The 12,884-nt window shown below is 39.3% G+C and overlaps 1 long non-coding RNA gene across 1 annotated transcript in view; it reads right to left on the bottom strand.

Annotated features, from left to right (window-relative positions):
- The window catches only part of LOC105710130 (uncharacterized), a 91,950-nt gene that overhangs the window by 35,447 nt on the left and 43,619 nt on the right, over nt 1–12,884 (bottom strand). The window contains exons 8-11 of the long non-coding RNA XR_001105689.2: nt 4,683–4,969; nt 4,265–4,475; nt 4,015–4,096; nt 875–1,001 (exon numbers count right to left, since the gene is read on the bottom strand). This is a non-coding gene — a long non-coding RNA (uncharacterized LOC105710130). The remainder of the gene's footprint in view (nt 1–874; nt 1,002–4,014; nt 4,097–4,264; nt 4,476–4,682; nt 4,970–12,884) is intronic.

Below are 12,884 nucleotides of genomic sequence, written 5' to 3'. Positions count from 1 at the left end.
ACATCCACCTCTGGAAAAATTCTTTGCAGCACACATAGTTGTCATAGTTGCTGTTGGACACTGTACTGAATAAAAAAACAGTTGACTTCAACTCCTTTGTGGACATAGAAGATGTCTAAGAATGAGGGTAATGAGGAAAGCTGCTGCCACAGGGGGCATTTAGAGTTTAAGTCCTTCTGGGACTTTTTTTTTTTTTTTAGACGGAGTTTCGCTCTTGTTACCCAGGCTGGAGTGCAATGGCGCGATCTCAGCTCACCGCAACCTCCGCCTCCTGAGTTCAAGGAATTCTCCTGCCTCAGCCTCCCAAGTAGCTGGGACTATAGGTGCGCGCCACCATGCCCAGCTAATTTTTGTATTTTTAGTAGAGACGGGGTTTCACCTTGTTGACCAGGATGGTCTCGATCTCTTGACCTCGTGATCCACCCGCCTCGGCCTCCCAAAGTGCTGGGATTGTAGGCGTGAGCCACCACGCCCGGCCCTGGGACTTTTTTAAAGTAGCATGTGTCTTTTTTCTTTTCTTTTCTTTTCTTTTAACCACTCCAAAAAGCCTGAGTAAGCTTTGCTTTGCATACAAAAAAAAATAAAAAGTTGCTGATTGTTTCAAAATTTTTCTCCCCCTTTCTATGTGTTTATATCACCAAGACTCAAAGAAGCACCTATGTGCCTCACAAACATAGAGAGACACAGCCTCAGTGAGAAAGATGCCCATGACAGTCTTGGAAAAGTCACTCTTCCAGTAGAACACATTTGAGGCTACAGGCAACAAGAGAGATTTGGAGAAAGGAACTTAAAGTAGTCATGTGTTCTATATATTACCAGCCTATTACGAAAAAGTTCCAAAGGATTCTTAAGTTACCACTATTAACATCTTTACCTTCTCTCCTGTAAATTGGCATTTGTTCTGTGTTGTCAGTCTTGCTATCAATCTTGGCTTTTGTGTGTTAAATATTCAAATATCCTTCTTCTCCACCCATAATCCACTAAATATAGTTAAGTATATTCTAAAAAAAAAAAAAAAAAAAAAGAGGAAATGAATGTTATCCAGTAGATATACTCAAGGACTTAAAATGTTAAGAGTTCCATCTGAAAAATTTTGTAACAAAGTATGGACATACCATTTTGCATTTCTGCTTTACCATTACTTTCTACTGAATGTAATTTTGAAATGTTCTCTTTTCAAGAAGATAAATGAATGATAAGGTTCTCTAATAAAAATAAGAAGTAGCACAACAGAAATATATGAGAGCTTCATGAGCTCATGAAGAAATGCTTGCAAATAAATACAAGTATCTGATGCAAATTACAAATGCTAGTTCCAAATAGAAAAAAATGCTGAAAGTAAAGATAGAGGAATAACTTTCTTATTAGAAAAGTTGTATTAGTCACAGTTCTCCTATACATACAATGTGTAGGTAGATAGATAGATCTCCTATTGGTTCTGTTTATAGAACCAATAAACAGAATATATATATATGGGGAGAGAGAGAGAGAGGCTGAAAAAATTCAGATAAGAGCTGATGCTGCAGGCTGAGTTCAAAGTCTCTAGGGCAGACTGGGCAGACCGGGCAGGCTAGAAACTCTGGCAGGGTTTCTTTTTTTTGTTTTGTTTTGTTTTGTTTTTTCTTGGAGTGCAGTGGCATGATCTTGGCTCATTACAACCTCCACCACCCTAATTCAAGTGATTCTCCTGCCTCAGCCTCTTCAGTAGCTGGGATTACAGGTGCCTGCCACCATGTCCAGCTAATTTTTTTTATTTTTAATAGAGATGGGGTTTCACCATGTTGGCCAGGGTGGTCTCAAACTGCTGCCCTCAGATGATCCGCCCACCACAGTCTCCCAAAGTGTTGGGATTACAGCTGTGAGCCACTGTACCCAGAAACTCTGACAAGGTTTCTATGTTGCAGTCTTGAAAGGAATTTCTTCTTCAGGAAACATCAGTCTCTGCTCTTAAGGCCTTCAATGGATTGAATGAGATCTGCTCACATTATGGAAGATGATCTGCTTTATTCAAAGTTTACTGATTTAAATGCTATTCACATTTAAAAGATAGCTTCACAGCAACATCTAGACCAGTGTTTGACCAAACAACAATGCACAATAGCCTAGCCAAGTTGACACATAAAATTAACCATCAAGGTAGTCAAGAAGGAGTGCTCCTCTATTTCTTCTACAGCTCAGGAAGAAAAAAAACTCTGAGACTGAGGGACGTAATAAGGTGCACTGAGAAGGTTCCCTAAAGCTCATTCAAGTTTAGCAGATACCAACCTAGCACAGTTAAAGCCTCAATGAAAGAAATGAGAAGTTTTGATACCTGACAAAGCTGCTGAAGATCCCAGAACTCTGGCTAGGGCCCTTAGAAGACCAAATTCATGAATAGTTCAGGGTAAATTTGAAAATTTTGCTCTCCTTAAGATTTGGATAAAATAGGCTGGGCACAGTGGCTCCCACCTGTAATCTCAGCACTTTGGGAGGCTGAGGCAGGTGGATCACCTGAGGTGAGGAGTTCAAGACCAGCCTGGCCAATATGGCAAAACCCTATCTCTACTAAAAATACAAAAATTAGCTGGGCACGGTGGTATGCACCTGTAATCCCAGCTATTCAGGAGGCTGAGGCAAGAGAATCACTTGAACCTGGGAAGTGGAGGTTGCAGTGAGCTGGGATTGCACCACTGCACTCCAGCCTGGGAGACAGAGCAAGACTCCATCTAAAAAATTTTTTAGATAAAATGAAGTAACCAGGATAACACTAGAATAAGCAATGATAATAGTATTTGAGAATAAGTATAGGATATAATTAACTATAACTACATATATTTTCTTCTAATTGTGTATAATTCTTCCAATTTAGAGATAATTCTAGGAGTTAATTATATTTAGCTTCTTTAGCAGAATTTTATTTGAAAAAGAAAATCAAAAGCATGCCAATCTTTGACCCAGTTAACCATTATCTGTGAGAATGGCATCTAGTGGTAGATTAATTAATATCTAAGTGGAAATGAAACAACTTTGGAATGCTAGCTTTGCAAATCTAAGCCAAAACCTATCACGAGATAGCAAATGTCCAAGCCTGTTGTTTTAATATATGCCTTCTGAACATCTGACTCCTATCTCTTCCTTACAAGTGTTTGTCTTCTGATTGTCAATCTTCCATAACCTAAAGGGTCCATAAGTTAAAACTTTCAATTGGCCAGGTGCAGTGGCTCACCCCTGTAATTCCAGCATTTTGTGAGGCCGAGGCAGTTGGGTCACCTAAAGTCAGAAGTTTGAAACCAGGCTGGCCAACATGGCAAAACCCTGTCTCTACTAAAAATACAAAAATATTAGCTGGGCATGGTGGTGCATGCCTGTAGTCCCAGCTACTAGGGAGGCTGAAGTGGGAGGATTGCTTGAATCCGGGAAGCGGAGATTGTAGTGAGCTGAGATTGTGCCACTGCACTCCAGCATGGGCAACAGAATGAGATCCTATTTATAAAAAAAAAAAAAAAAAAAACTTTTAATGAAAAATAACATGTATTCTTAAGAAACATCCTTTTGTTCCACTTTTCCATTACAAATCCTATATTCTTCTGATTAGGAAGTATATAGTGAATTGACACTGTTCCTCTTTTTATTTCCCTGGTTCCTACTCATTTTTATAAATTTAGTATTCATGCTTTTCATTCTATAGAAACAAAATTCCCACCAAGGTCTTCACTTTTTTCATAACTAAATATTCTTTTTTTAAATTGTACTTTAAGTTCTGGGGTACATGTGCAGAACATGCAGGTTTGTTACATAGGTATACACGTGTCATGGTGGTTTGCTGCATCCATCACCCCATCATTTACATTAGGTATTTCTCCTAATGCTATCCCTCCCCTATCCCCTCATCCCCTGCTACTCTCCCCTAGCCCCTCACCCTCTGACAGGCTCCGGTGTGTGATCTTAACTAAATATTCTCACTTCAAATTGTCTGTATTCCTACAGAGGTTTAAAAGGAGAAAAGAGAAGTAGGGAGTTTGGTCATGTATTCACCTAGGTCTTCTAACATGATCTCAATGGCATGCAGATTGACAAATCTACAGAGAACCAAGGTTGTGATGACTTCTGTTCTTACCTGAAAAAGAGAAAATATAAATGAGAAGTTTTGTTCTTCTCACCAAAAACCTCACCATCATCTTATTTGTATAAAAAATACTTAAGAAAAACATAAATTAAGGGATGGGAAATGATCAGAGATAAGAATAGCAACTCTGTCCTTTATTGGCAGTCTAGAAACACTGACCTTTTTTTACACTATAAATTTGAAAATTATCATGTGATGCTTTTGGAGCCAATAGAATCCCCAATTCTCTGGGATGGAATGGTTTGACTAGGAAAGGAATGCATTATCAGTTCTAAAGGGCTGGCAATCAGGGCTGTGTCGACTTCCTTTTTCCTCTCTTTTTGTCCTCTACTTGTGAAAATTTTAGCGCTCATTATCACTTTCAGCAGGGCTGAAACAAGGAAAAGAATTAAAATTCAAATTAGCCTTTTTGTAGAAGCTTTGCTAAAACATGGAAGAATAAAATTACATGCTATAATTAAAATGTAACTTCCCAGTTGCCATCAATCTCGTCTGTGAAATCGAACAGTTGGTTTGGCATTTGTGAGATTCCATCTTCTGGAATCCCATAAATTCTTTGTTACTAATAATTACTTACAGTTTAAGAAATTAGTCAGGTGCAGTGGCTCATGCCTGTAATCCCAGCACTTTGGGAGGCCAAAGCGGGCAGATCATGAGGTCAGGAGTTTGAGACCAGCCTGGCAAACATGGTGAAGCCCTGTCTCTACTAAAGATACAAAAAATTAGCTGGTCTTGGTGGTGCACATCTGTAATCCCAGCTACCCAGAAGGCTGAGGCAGGAGAATCGCTTGTCCCCGGGAGGCGGAGGTTGCAGTGAGCAGAGATCGCACCATTGTACTCCACCCTGGACAACAGGGTGAAACTCTGTCTCAAAAAAAAAAAAAAAAAAAATTAGAATACACCAGGTAGTTTTCTAGATTTTACTATAACTTCTATATTTATTTGTGCTAAAGCAGTTTTGAGACAATAATAATAATAGTGAAAAAGAGACTAAGAAGGCTAATTTCAACAACATAGGCTTCAGAAATATCAGGGCAGAAGAAAACCCTAAGATCGGTCTTCACATCTAAACAATCCTGTGTTGGTTTCTATGCCACATAGGAGGGTATTATGTAGTTCTCTTCCATACCTTACTCTTAACACAGGCTGGTATAGGTGTAACTTTTTATGCTTCTGTGGGTAGACTACTTTATAGAAGAGTGCTGTTATTCATTTCCTGCCCATTCTGCTATTCCTGAGAGATGTTTATTCTTATAATGAGACAGATGCTGAGGGGCGACAAGCTTATTCAGAGAAATTCAGTCCCCAGCATCTCAGCTGCTGGAGGTCAGGGTTGATGCTACATTGGTGGCAGCTTCCAAGAGGTTCTGTGCCTTGATGTTGTTTGTGTTAGAAATTACTTTTACTGCACATTTTCTGAAAACTGTTAAGAATCAATGGGCTTACAAACAACTCAGCTAGAAAACCCTGCAATACTCTATACAGGGAAAGTTGGGAAAAAGTAGTAGAATTCAGGACCCCTTATCTGACAAAAATGAAGATTATTCTAGGAATACTAGAAAGAGAGGACTCTACCCAAAGATAAATATGGCAAAATGTCAGAGGGGCTGTGTCAAAAAAGAACGATTTTATTATAACAGATGCAAATGTGAAATGTGGAAGCTGCTATATTCCTTTACCAATGGCCGACTTTTTATCCTGAATTTGGACTCTTCCAGTTCTGGGTAGATCCATTTTAATAAGGTAAGGGCTCAAAGTGCAGCCAGTTTAAAGGCTGGAGTCAATCTGCAAGGACAGTGTGATAGGGATTGGTTTATTAGGCCGGGTTCCAAGGTATAGCAGGTTTAGGAGGTGATAAATACATCCATCCATACATAGAATTCCTGGTTGGTGGGAATGCTCTGGTACCCACTACTATGTCTGAGATGACTTCTAAAGATAAATTGGGATTGAGCTCAATAAATATTAGAACAGAAAAAAATTGACAAACTTTATTTTATATTATATAATTTAAAAGACCTTATTCCAATATGTTTTCTTGAAGTATCCCCTACCACCGTATCTGAGCCTTGTCATATCCCTCCTAGTGTCAGCATATCAAGCAAGAGTGAAGTTTTATTTTAGGCAATGGGAATATTGACCCTATGAATGGTGCATAGTGAGGCTTGTTTATTCTCTTCATTTGGGTAGAGTAAAATTTTTTTTATTTTTTAGAGACAAGAGTTTTGCTCTTGTCACCCAGGCTGGAGTGCAACCTCTGCCTTCCAGGTTGAAGCGATTCTCCTGCCTCAGCCTCCCGAGTACCTGGGATTACAGGCACATGCCACCACGCCGGCTAAGTTTTCGTATTTTTAGTAAAGACAGGGTTTTACCATGTTGGACAAGCTGGTCTTGAACTCCTGACATCAGGTGCTCTGCCCACCTTGGCCTCCCAAAGTGCTGGGATTACAGGCGTGAGCCACTGTGTGAGTAAAATTTAACTAGTAGAATTAAAGATAAGCACTGCTACAGCTGGCTCTGCATCTTTCAGCATCCTTGGGAAGTACATAAGTCCTTGGGTAACCCACATTTGAACCTCAGTGAATCTTCAGGAGACTGCAGGATAACAGAGGTGGAGATGGGGTAAAACTATTCCAGCCCACAGCTACCCCAGGTATCGTCTGCTTTTGCTTCAATTAAGCTCTAAATATTCTGAGCCAAACTGAATGCTCTGGAATTCTGTAAAGAAAAAGATGTTTGGGTAACCTAGAGTAATACTGTCCCCCTGGAATTCTCTTTAATAGCTAACACAAGACCAAAGAGAACATTTTAACCAAAGGCCAATCCTCTGGGTCTACTGTGAAGGTTTGAGTTCCCTGAGCCACCCTTGAATTTACAGACAGACTAGCACTCCCCAGCCTCCCCCTAAAATTAGGACTGAATGGCAGGCCAAGGATACTGAAGGGGTTCTCTAACATCCTTATGATGGTGGCTCCTGGAATACACTGTACTACAAAGTTAGGCTTCCTTAGGAATAGCTAGTGATACTCAGGCAATGTTCCCAGGGTTAAATTAGACTAGATGAAAAGAACACTATAATTAGGGTACTTCTGTTCTAGAAATTCAATAGGAAATTCTCCCGGGGTTCTCGTGCTTTTACCTTGGTCTTCACCAGAGGGTCAAAGTGCTAATTAAGGCTGGGCACAATGGCTCACACCTGTAATCCCAATACTTTGGGAAGCCAAAGCTGAAGGATTGCTTGAGGCCAGGAGTTAGAGACCAGCCTAGGTAACATATCAAGTCTCTACAAATAAATAAATAAATAAATAAAAAGCCAGATGCAGTAACACATGCCTGCAGTCCTAGCTACTTGGGAGGCTAAGGTGGGAGGATCACTTAAGTCCGGGAATCTAAGGCTGCAGTGAGCCACTGCTGCACTCTAGCCTGGGTGACAAAGTAAGACCCTACCTCTAAAAAAGAAAAAAAAAAGTGCTTATTAAAACTAAAGCTAGTAAGGAAATCCCTACATACATGTTCCAGATTCAATACTCTGGAAAAGGCAGGTAAATAACCATATTACATGCCTGATATGTTATATTAGAAGTTTCAAGCTTTCTCAGTGGATCAGTGTCTGAGGCTCTGGCTTTCACTCAAAGCTTCACAAGTAGTTCTTATCACAAAATACACATAGCACCCATCATACTTCCTGCAATGATATCAAAATCACCAGACATCAAGGGTGGATTTCAGAGAGCATCAGTCTACAATGTATGGACAGGTCAATAGAGGCACCTCTGTCTGCTAACAAGAAAGATTATCTGGGTCAGGATGTGGGCAGCCACAAATTGAAGACCACTTGCTGCTCTGCTCATGAAACAACCCCAGAGATAGAAGGAGCAAGTTATTTTAGTGTGAAAACCTGAATTTGGAAAATCAGGTAGTAAACCACCAGCCTCAGGTGAACTGAACAGTAGGGATGAATTTCTGTCACTGTGGATATTTCTTACAAGAAAGTTATCAAAAAAACTTTCTATATCCATCCAGAACAGAGTCTGGGGGACTTTGAAAAGTGTTTATGAAAATATTTGAGGTTAACAATAAAAAAATATATAAGCTATTTACCATACCCACAAGAAATTTTCCTGCTGTAATCAGAGTTTCTGTGGCTTCTGGGCCCAAGATAATCTACATTAACCAGGTAATCTGCAAGATAGCAAAATAAAGACAATAAAATGTATTGTCTCTTCTACGTAAATGAATTCCTAGAACTATACACTGGTACGATATGGGTCAGTTTACTGAGCTGGGCACTACTTTTGCTTTGGTTTCAATCAATACCATTGGAATTTACTTTATATGAGATTCTTTTCCCAGCACTTCCTAAGGTTCCCCAGTGGGGAGATGGCTCCTTGAGCTGTCTTAAACTGCTTTATTGCTATTAACACAGAGAATTAACTCAGTTTTCACTTGCAGACTATCACTCTGAGGTCATTTACGGACTCACTAGCTATCTCATCATGTAGACTTTTTATCCAACCACAGAAGTGAAATCAGTTTTTTTCTTTCCTTTTGTTTTTTTGAGACAGTGTCTCACTCTGTCACTCAGGCTGGTGTACAGTGGCGCAATCACAGTTCACTGCAGCCTCAACCTCCAAGGCTCAAGCGATCCTCCCATGTTAGCCTTCCGAGTAGCTGGAACTATAGGTGTGCACCACCACGTCCAGCTAATTTTTTGTATATTTTGTAAAGATGGCTTCACCATGTTGCCCAGGCTGGTTGCCAACTCCTGGGTTTAAGTGATCCTTCCACTTCAGACTCCCAAAGTACTAGAATTACAGGCATGAGTCACCATGCCTGGCCAAATATGTTTCTTTCTAAACTAATATTTTTCTTCCTTTATTGTAATGAAAGCCAAGACTCTTTGTTTGCTCAATAACCATGGTAGTAAATTACCAGACTACAGCAAGCACTCTAGAGAGTGAAGGAAAGACATGGTATTAACTACTCCTCTACACTGAATTATATGAAAGGATCAGAGAAACCTGTTTTGTTCTTCTATTTTTTAAATTCAAAATTGGCTTTTATTCACAGGTAGTTGCATAGGCCTTCCCATCAACACCACTGATGTTTCTAATGCCAGACAAAGAATTGGAAAGGAAACAATAGTCAAGTATATAATATACATGAATAAGGGAATTTGCATTGACCATTTCTACCTAGGATTCTTTTTATTTATTATTTATTTTGAGACAATCTCACTCTGTCACCTGGGCCAGAGTACAGTGGTGCAATCTCTGCTCACTGCAACCTCCAACTTCTGGGTTTAAGCGATTCTCATGCCCCAGCCTCCCGAGTAGCTGGGACTACAGGTTTGTGCCACCATGCTGAGTTCATTTTTGTGTATTTTTAGTAGAGACAGGGTTTTGCCATGTTGGCCAGGCTGGTCTCAAACACCTGACCTCAGGTGATCTGCCTGCCTCGGCCTCCCAAAGTGCGGGGATTACAGTCATGAGCCACCATGCCCGGCCTTTCTCTGACTCTTAAGACTCCATCTTTTCATTCTTTGAACCCAAACAGAGAAAGATTCTGTGTGGCTTATTCATCATCTAATTCTTAACTAATGCTCTTTCTACTGATAAAGAAAGTTGAGGGTTAACAGCATCAAAAGCCAATGTGTTCTTACATGGAGGCTACAGTCAGTAGCGTATGGTATGGACAATAATGATAAAAACTTACACATCTAAGTCACTATGTAATTTATGAAGCACTTTCACAGCTATCTTATTTGCTCTTCTTAATACCCTGTATGGTAGACTGGGATTATTAGCCTAGCTTTTAAAGACAAGACAGAGGCTCAATGAGATTAAGTGACCCACCCAAGGTCACACAATCAAAAAGTGATAAAGACAAGAACTCAGGTCTTCTAACATGTAGTTCAGTGCATTTTCCCACTATACAATACTAATAAAATATGTCTCTAATGAAATGGGCTCTCTGCTGCTAAATCTACCTTTAGAATTATCCAGTGCATGAGGCCTGTACTATAGACCACATGTGTCACACAGACAAAGAAAATAATTGATGAAACCTATGGAAAGAACCAGTGGCAAAGTTCTATACTTTTCTCAATGGGTTAATTCTTTTTTTTTTTTTTTTTTCTTCTTTGTTTTTTTGTTTTTTCGTTGGGTTAATTCTTTTAAAAAAATGAAAAAGAAGTGCCATTATGTAAAGCATAAACATTTTTAATGACTGTACCACTCCTTCTTTTTCCTGTGACCATATTCTTTTCCTCAATTAATACTGAGGCTAACGTGCAGTTCTGAGTTAAATCAGTCTGGATGGATATGCTCATGCCTTGCTACACAAGCTGTAATGCATGGATGGCAGACAGATAGTATAAACATAATTTAGGAGCTTGTTAGAAATGCAGATCCTTTGTAGGTAATGATAAGGTAGAAAAAAGAATGCAGATTCTTAGGCCAGATTCTCACCCTATACCTATTGAATAAGAATTTTAATTTTATCAAGATTCCCCAAGTGACCTATGGGTACACTTGTTGGAGAAACACAATGTTAATACATATTTGCAGACATCTGCCAACATTATACTGAAAAGGATGTCATACTAGCATGCTCTTAACAAACAAACAAACAAAATACAAGATCTACTTCAGAGTAAATGCATAGTGTAGAATGACAGAAATAATTAGTAGGTCAAAGGGTACGTGAAAATAGAAACATTTAACTTAACTTCTGGCTAACTCAGGTAGTTCAAACGACCATGAGATGTTGAAGTCATGCTGGTTACCGTATTAAAACATACAAACAGTCATTCCAAATAATTTTTTTAGTAGTATAAGCAGCAAATATAGGAAAACTTCCCATTTCACATCCCCCTTACAATCACAGAATTTTACCATCTATAAAGAGCTTACAGTCTTCCAGCCACATATTTCTCTGCCCTGATCCTTTGAGGAGGTTTTAAAAAATTTGGCGGCCCCATCTCCAGAGGTCCTATTTGATTATCTAGGGTAAGGGTCTTGGCTCCCATGATTTATATTTGTAGCCAGGGTTAAAAACCAGTGCCTACTCAATTCCTTCACTGTATAGATGAAGAAATTAGGGGGTTAATTAAAATAGTACCAATGTAGCATGTTTAAATAAAAATATTCATCAATAAGGAATGATTTATATAACCTGAAACTTGTTGAAGTGAGAGGCTTAACTGTTTCAACAAGTGTTTATTACCATTTACCCTTTTTTTTTTTTTTTAAGACAGAGTCTCGCTCCGTTGCTGAGGCTGGAGTGCAGTGGCACGATCTCAGCTCACTGCAACCTCTGCCTCCCAGGTTCATGTGATTCTCCTGCCTCAGCCTCCTGAGTAGCTGGGGTTTCAGACGCGCACCACCACACCTGGCTAATTTTTGGTATTTTTAGTAGAGACAGTGTTTCGCCATGTTGGTCAGGCTGGTCTCGAACTCCTGACCTCGTGATCTGCCTGCCTCAGCCTCCTAAAGTGCTGAGATTACAGTGTGAGCTACTGCTTTTGTTTTTTTTAAGGAACTGGTTTTTTGTTTGTTTTTTAACTCTGAACACGAGTTAACCTTCCTAACCTTTCTCTGGAAGAATTATTACCCAAACATTTACCCAAAGGAGCTGACATTGGCAAGTTCAAAAGACTGTAACTTGAAATAACATCGTTGACTTCCATTTTTTAACTTTTTCTTAACAGAAATTACTTTAGGATACATTCAAATAGTTAGAAGAGCTATTTTAAGTAGCTTACAAAATTAAAAACCAAACAAGGATCAAAATCTGAGGCAAACAGGAAGTGTGGTAATTTTTTTTTAATGACTGCACATTTTTTGACACACCTCCCACCAAGGGGGGTGGTCTATTTTTACCCCTTGGCACTGAGCAGGCTTGAGATTGTTTTAACCAATAGAGCAGGGCTCTGCAAACTATTTCTGTAAAGAGCCAGACAGCAAACATTTTACACTGCAAACCATACGATCACTATTGCAACTAACTCACTCTGCCATTGTAGTGTGAATTATAGTATGACAGTATATACATGATTGGACATGACTATGTTCCCATAAAACTTTATTTTCAAAAAAGACACAGAAGATGGATATGGCATTGGGCCATAGTTTGCTGATCCCTGCAACAGAATGTGGAAGAAGAGATGCTTTGTGACTTCTGAGATTCAGATATAAAAGAAAGACCATGCAGCTTTTGCCTGCGTCTCTGGGAACCTTCACTCTTAGGAAGCTCCCTCTTGGAGCTTGGCCACCGTTCTGCAGGAAGTTCAAACCATAGAGAGAAGTCATATGTAAGTTCTGTGGTCAACAGCCACGGCTAGCCCAGCCTTTGTGTCATCCCAGCCCAGGCACTGGATCTGTGAGTGAAGAAGCCTCCAGATGGTTCCATTTCCAGCCTTTCAAGTCACTCCTCAGCATTTGAGTCATCCCAGCTGAGGCCTGGACAAAAGATCCATACCATGCCCTATCTGAATTCCATAAAGATAATAAAATTGTTGTTTTTATGTTGCTAGGTATAGAGGTGTGGTTTGTTTTGTAGAAATAGATAACTAGAACAGGGACTGACTAAAAATCTAAGAGCACACATTGAAGGTTAAAAATCTCACAAAAGGAAGTTGGAGACAAATAATTCAATTGAAAGTATTTATGCCTTTTTTCAAAAACAAGCTGTGCTTTTTTATTTTTATTTTTTGGTGGTCTTTATAAACTAATTAAATGGTTTATAGAAATCTTGTCTCTGAAAGTGAAAAACAGTA

Source organism: Aotus nancymaae, unplaced genomic scaffold (assembly GCF_030222135.1).
Source record: "Aotus nancymaae isolate 86718 unplaced genomic scaffold, 86718_ANA_hifiasm-v0.15.2.pri h1tg000062l, whole genome shotgun sequence".
Lineage (NCBI taxonomy): Eukaryota > Metazoa > Chordata > Mammalia > Primates > Aotidae > Aotus > Aotus nancymaae.
Note: the sequence above shows the minus strand (reverse complement) of the source record. Positions and strands in the feature narration are given on the sequence as shown.